The sequence below is a fragment of the Schistocerca gregaria genome, chromosome 2, assembly GCF_023897955.1.
Source record: "Schistocerca gregaria isolate iqSchGreg1 chromosome 2, iqSchGreg1.2, whole genome shotgun sequence".
Taxonomy (NCBI): domain Eukaryota; kingdom Metazoa; phylum Arthropoda; class Insecta; order Orthoptera; family Acrididae; genus Schistocerca; species Schistocerca gregaria.
This window is the reverse complement of record NC_064921.1, coordinates 600,103,024-600,110,658: the sequence shown is the minus strand read 5'-3', so window position 1 is coordinate 600,110,658 and position 7,635 is coordinate 600,103,024. Positions and strand designations below refer to the sequence as shown.

At 37.8% G+C, this 7,635-nt stretch overlaps 1 non-coding gene across 1 annotated transcript; it reads left to right on the top strand.

Moving 5' to 3' along the window:
- Positions 1–4,365: 4,365 nt before the first annotated feature.
- Trnat-ugu (transfer RNA threonine (anticodon UGU)) lies at positions 4,366–4,440 on the top strand. The gene has a single exon. It is a non-coding gene; the product is annotated as a tRNA-Thr (tRNA).
- Positions 4,441–7,635: the final 3,195 nt, after the last annotated feature.

Here is a 7,635-nt window from a genome sequence, read left to right as displayed (position 1 = left end):
CTTACAAGAGAACCTGGCTTCCAGACAGAAGGAATTTAAGCAACAGATTGAAGGAGACCTTCAAAAAAACAATATGAGTATTTTTTCTTTAAAACTACCACTAGACCCAGCCAACAATATTTAATTACTCCATGAACATGTATTACAATTAACAGTCATCTAATGTGCATAACAAAGTACGTTGTTAAACACTTAACAAAATGAAAAGTGTGTGGTGTCTTACCACTACGGTATAATATCAATACCTGGGTGTAATACTTTGTAGGGATATGAAATGGAATGATTACATAGGCTCTCATGGGTAAGGCAGGCGATAGGCTTTGGTTTATTGGTTGAATGCTGAGGAAATGCAGTCAGTCTACAAAGAAGATTGTCTACAAATCACTCGTCTGGCTAATTTTAGAATATTGCTCAAGTGTGGGACCTGTGCCAAACAAAACTAACAGGGAATGTGGAACATACACAAAAAAGGGCACCAGAAATCTTTACAGGTTTGTTTGAGTGGTAGGAGAGTGTCACAAAGATGCTAAAGAAATTGTGCTGCTAGATTCTTGAAGACAGGCATAAAATATTCAGAGAAAGCTTAATTACAAAATTTCAAGAACTGGCTTTAATTGATGACTCCAGAAATGTACAACTTCCTATGTACTCGTCAACAAGGATTGTGAGGACTGATTAATTTCAGCACATGAGGAGACATTTAAATAAATGATCTTTGTGCACTCCATACATGAATGGAATTTTTCAAAAATCTTGATAATTAGTACAATGGAACGTACTCTCTGCCATACATTTCACAATAGTTTGCAGAGTATAGACATAGATGCATTGACCATTTTTGCTTTTTGTGGGCAACAATACAAATTAGTTCCAAATTAATGAGAATGTAATCACAGCACAACATGCACAGACAAATTTGAAGGTTTTCCCAGCTTTAAAACAACTTAACAACACTGTATTTTGCTTATTATCTTTTTGTTTTTTTATCTTAAGTTAATTTCAGCTACATTTTGCATACATTGTTAGTAAAACCACTGATTAACTATGAATAATTCTGCAATATGTACTTAATATAGTTTTTATTGAAATTGTGTTTACATCCAGTTATTTTCACTCTTAATGTTGGTAAATAACTGTTCTCTTCCTGAGTTAACGATTATATGATAAATTCTTGAACCTGGTCTTCAACCACAAAAGCAGGAGATAATGTACCACATGTTTTAGTTTGGTGTTCTTTTTTCTTTCTTTGGTGCACAATGTGTAAAGAGACTACTAGTCTGTTGTAGACATAAAGCGGTGCAGTGCAGTCGATGGCTAGTGTGCCCAATAAGCAGTTAATTTTGTGCAGTAAATTATTGCAAAATGTTAACTGAAAACATTGCTTTCATAGAGTTACAGTAGTAAGTACGTAATTCCCTCAGATACAAAATTTTTGAAAGCTAATTCTGTTATCATTGCTCCCACCTTAAGTCCAGCAAGCACTGTGGCAAAGAAATGGAACATCATGAGCAGCAGCTACATGTTTAATATGAGGTGTGACGATACCATAAGTATATGGTTTAGTTAAGACGACAAGAAATTTTCTCTTCTACTTCGATCTGTGAAGGAAGAATCATTTATGTTGGAAACAGTTGATGATAATTAATTGTGGGCAAAAATGACTTCATTCACAATAACATGTGTTAGTATTACATGAAAGCTTACTATTTTGTTCCTCTCATGTCAGTTGCCAAAATTATATTTCAAAAGTCATATTGTTATTCAAAGATAATTGTGGGCCGTATAAATGTTTGTGCAGTAATGCTAATGTGACTTAATGGAAGTAGGAATGAATGGCCTTCAGCACACAATAAAGGTGATTATTTAATTTCTTATAGTTAATTGAATTATGGTGATACTAAAAAATAGTTACGGAGACACAGCTCAGAATTAATAACTGTTGTTATTCATTTTTGAGTATTTCAGTAATGTTGGTTGCAAAACTATAAAAACAAAATTGTGCTTGCTTGCTCAATTTTCTCACTACATTCAAATAGTTAGATTTAATGAAAAATTATATTAATAATCTTGAGTCAATATATAGAAACAACTCTCAGTTTTTGTCCCTTCAGGACTGACAACCATAATCTTTAGCAAATAGTATCTTTCCTCAGGGAGCAAATATCAAAATGTAAGTTTGTACTGTATGTAGTTCCAATACTGAATACAAGAAGTACAGTTTAGTTGTTGTATCAAAGTTATTAAATTAATGACAAAGTTCAAGCAGTGTATGTGAAAAGTGACTGGAAAAAAGACTCATTTTAGCACCCATTAAACGCTTTCTAAAAATGTGATAGCCTTAATAATAACAATTGAAAAACAATATTAGGTGACAGTGAAATAATTATATAAATGTAAAGTCACTAAAAAATTAATTAGAAATTTTTCATGCAGAGCTAACAAGTTTGTACCATTATGTAAATGTAAGTAGCTCACAAGAATAGAAAGGCACCACATGAAGTGAGGCACAAAAATAACAAAAGCATCCACATTATATCTGGTTTCTTGATGAAACATAAAATTTGAAATTAATACTTAAAATTAAAGTAAAATTCATAGTGTAACATTACAAAGGAGACTCAAGGACTGAAAACTGTTGACAGAACTATGAGTAACAACGGTACCATACTACCGACAGACACATACAAAAGTAAATGGAACACACTACCAGTCTTTGGAAATCCCATTTCCTGTGGCAGATCACTCAGACCCCAAGAGGAGAGGGGACCTACCTGAAGTGAGAATGAGCAAAGACTAAGATGAAGGGGAGGCATCAGAGAGAGGATGTCAGATGGCATGCAATGGTAAGTGCCGTGCCAGCTTCTGCATTCTTCCAGCCCCTGACATTTAGGGTGCCTTGCAAAGCAGGTTGATTTGGAAGGATAATACTGTTTCCACACAACATGCCAGTCGTGCAGGGTGGCTGTATACTGGGAGCTGGAAAAACACATCTTTGTCTGTATCTCCAATTCCATTGTAGCTAGGTTGTTATAAACCCTCCTAGTGCTGATACTCGTGTGGACCACTGTTTCTGTGCCAATTTTCGTTGTAATTGATCCATGGCTTTGGGAGGAGATTCTGGACATACAGGATCAGCACCTACTGAACAATGAGACTTCGTAGCTTGACTGTGATGTCATCCACTTCAGGTGAGGGTTTTAGTATCAACCCTACCTTTTGCCAAATCTTTGCACTAATATCTTTTAGAAGCTGATATATACCAAGTGCTTACTGTTATTTGTTTTTATCCTGGAAACTAAACGTAAACATCTTCTTCTTCTTCTTCTTCTTCTTCTTCTTCTTCTTTAAGGTATATGAGACGTAGTGTAATGGATATGATGCATCAAAATGAAGGGAGCAGTGGCAGAAAGTGCTCACCCATAACAGCATATTTTGCCACATGTTTTGTTATATTCAGAGACAAGAACATAAATTCAGAAAGATAACAAGAATTCACATAGCAGGCAGTGATTTCTTATTTTACATATGAAACTAGTAGCACGTGGTGCAGTTGGAAAGCAACAGACAACATGATCTAAATTGAGGGCTGACACTTCCTTCAATTGATCCCTTGAATTGTACAAAAGTTTTATTTCTGCTGATTCAGTTTTATTCCCATTATACATGACGACAGCATAGATGACCATGCAGCTTTGCTAGAAATGAAATGATAATTAAATGGACACCCTAGCTGCAAACAGGCATTGATGTACTTCATTAGGGACATGTTGAAAATGTGTACCCCGACCAGGTTCGAACTCGGGATTTCCTGCTTACATGGCAGGAGTAATGAGTATGATGGGCAAACATCTCTTAGGCGCAGTCGAATGTAGTAGTGTGGACATGTTGGGAATGTGGGTCTCACGGGGAGCGTGCAAGGGATAAGTCCCTGCAGTTGCACCATTCTATGTGCCCTTAATGGCTCAGATGGATAGAGTGTCTGCCATGTAAGCACGAGATCCCAGGTTCGAGTCCCAGTCGGGGCACACATTTTCAACATGTCCCTAATGAAGTACATCAATGCCTGTTTGCAGCTAGGGTGTCCATTTAATTATCATTTCATTTCTATCAAAGCTGCATGGTCATCTACGGTAACTGTTCTTTCGGGAACAGATACTATCGTCATGTATAGTTAAAATATGGCTTCCCGGCCATTGACCTTCCGAACTCGTACGGGGCTTGGTAGATTAATGTGCCACGAGTAACGAGTATGATGGGCAAACATCTCTTAGGCGCAGTCGAATGTAGTGGTGTGGACATGTTGGGAATGTGGGTCTCACGGGGAGCATGCAAGGGATAAGTCCCTGCTGTCACGCTATCTTCTGTGCCCTCGGTGGCTCAGATGGATAGAGCATCTGCCATGTAAGCAGGAGATCCCGGGTTCGAGTCCCGGTCGGGGCACACATCAATGCCTGTTTGCAGCTAGGGTGTCCATTTCATTATCATTTCATTTATTCCCATTCATATAACATTGCCACAACAATCATAACTGTAAAATATACAGATGGTATATCTAAATAATTATAAAAACCCAACTAAACACTTTGAAAAAGTATAACGCTATGACAATATGATGCTTCACTGGACATCTAAAGAAGTTGTATACACATAGGTTCAATCTGAAAACCAGTGATGTAATAATATACAACTGTTCCATAATTAACATGTGGTTTGAAGTAAATCATTAAAAAAAAAGTTTACCAAGAACTCAGTTGCTAAAACTGTGGTCTTAATGAAAATATACACAAGCATCAGAATCATGTGAGATCTGCTATGAATTCCATTAAACAGCTCATTATTGCTCTAATAAAGAAAACTAATGAAATATTCATTGAATGTAACTGGTCAGATAAAAAAAATCTGCTCAGCAGGTGGCGACAGGAGAAAATGAATATAAAGGCTAAGGAAATTTGCAACCCTCAGAGCCAGTGGCTGTTTTTTCTGGCAGACAAGTTGGAGAAGGAAAAGGACTGGTGAGGTTTAGGAAATGGGGAGAGTTTGGAAAGGTCAGCCAAAACTCCAGGTTAGGGGCTCATGAGATGTCACTGCACCAGACTACATTCAAATAGGTGAGAGACTAAAGGTGGAATATAGGATACCAGGTAAGACAGAGAATACTGACAAAACATTGTGCATGAGTTAATAAAAGCAGAAAGCTAAATGCATCATCGTATATGGTAGAGATAGGGGGGAGGGAGGGGGGGGGGATGGGACAAAATAAGAGATATAGAAAACTAAAAGGGAATGAAGAAAAGAATAGTTACTGAGAAGAAATGCTGAGACCAAGGAAATCAGACAACATAATTAATATAAATTAAGGTAAGGTGGAATTTTGAGAAAGTGGCATCTGGGGGAAGAATCCAGATTGCACATGTGGTGAAAAAGACACCAAGGTCACAACTGCTATGCTGTAGAACAGGCTCTGTGACTGTTTTGCCAATAAATGCCCTTTCTTTATGCCCATTCATCCGTACTGATAACTTGATGGTAGCCATACCAATGTAAAGTACTGAACAGTGTTTATATAACAGCTAGTACACAAGATGTGTCGTTTTACTGGTGGCCCTTCCTTTAATAGTATATGTTTTGCCAGTTACAGTGCTGGTATACGTGGTGGAGGGGGGGGGGGGGGTGCATAGGATAAGTCTTACTGCGGGGACAGTCACAGGGATAGTATCCAAAGCAGCATAGGACCTGACCAGGATATTGTGGAGATGTTTAATTTGAAAGGAATCAGTACCATCAGAACTGGATTTGAACTAAGCTAGTAGGCTAATTGCATTCAGTGGAGGCTGGAGTGAGAGTGGTGGTGTACTTGGTTGAAATGGCTATGAGCACTATGGGACTTAACATCTGAAGTAATCAGTCCCCTAGAACTTAGAACTACTTAAACCTAACTAACCTAAGGACATCACACACATCCATGCCCGAGGCAGGATTCGAACATAGCGGATGCATGGTTCCAGACTGACGCGCCTAGAACTGCTCGGCCACACCGCCGGCAGGTGGTGTACTTCTCTAAACTGTCTGCATCTGAACAAATATGTTTGACTAGAATAACAAGGGAATGTTTGACACGGAAAGGATGTCAACTGTCAAAACTATTGCTAGTTAATTGATTTAATGTGAGCAGAAGCGTGTATCTGACTATCGCTGAGGATGAAATCAACATCAAGAAAAATCTTGTCTGGTGCAGTCTCCAACAATTAGTCTTTCCTTGTCATCCTGTCTGCCTGGTAAGTCTCCCCTGGCTGGGGGTACTGAGTGACTTTTCTGAACTCTCCCCATTTCCAACCCCCACCAGTCCTTTTACTTCATCCCTCTTTCTTACCCTTCAATCCTCCTGCCAGGAGGAGGAGCCACTGGCTCTAAAAGCTTGCACATTTCCTTAACCTTTATATATGTTTTCTCCTACCACCAGTTGGTGATTAGGTTTCTTTTTGGTCCTATTACATTACATTTTCAAAAATGGAGCATTCATTCAGTATTGCACTTGTAGAAACATTATACAGTCTGAAAGTAGCAATCCTGATAAAAATGTATTGATCTGTTTTTCATTTTCTTGATTCATTTGGCTCATACTCATAAGTTCCAAATAGACTGACAGTTTACAAATATTTGATGCTTAGCTGTCCAAGATGACATCAAGACAAAACATCAGCTTTTTCTCTGCCTGAAATATTTGCCATGTTGATACTGGTAGCCAGACAACTGTCAGTACTGTCCAAACACAGATTTTAAGCTGTGACACACAATAAGTTCTCAGTTCTAGTAAGGCATATGTAGTATGCTTAAGTGCAGAGTGTGTTTCTTTCGTGAGCTTACGAGCTGACAAATTCTTGGAGTTTCAGTTGTCAAGCCACTTTAAAAACTTTTCTAGAAATTTACACCTTTCATCATCCTTGTTGCCTTATTTCCTCCCTAAGTCCTTTCCTTAATATTCACAATTTTACACCATATGCTTATTATGTCAATAAATTCAGCAGTGCCTTCATAATTTCCAATATTACTCAAGTAAGCTATATCTGATGTTGTCAATGAAAATTTGACAAACACATTTTACATTTTGTTTTTCTAATGAAGGGACCATAGTGCTTTAATTTTTAAACTGTACCCAAATTTTAATAATCTGTTGTTTTCACAATTAAATACAATTAAATACCTAAATGCAGAAAAAGAACCTTACATTCTTTTAGATGTGTTGTTAATGCTGTGGTACAATGTCACTAATCATCTTTCAAATTTAGGTTTTTATTTCTGATGTACTTTAAAATATGTACAGTCCATCACATAAAGCAAGGGCATTTGGATTTGTGAAATTACAAATAGCCTTTCTGCTAATTGAGTTATTGTCAGAAGAAATACATCAGCTTTTAAACCCATTTTTTCATTCCATTGAACAACTGGTCAGTAGTAATCTCACTCACAGACAAGCTATGAACACCACATTTAAATGGTGACATCACACCTCACACCTTGCACCATAAATTGCAGTTGTTGCAAGACTAGTAGTGTCCAGGCCCAATTTGGCAGGGAGGAGGAGGGGGCAAACTGGGGCATCTGCCCTGTGCGGCAATGTCAGGGGGCACCAAAGGC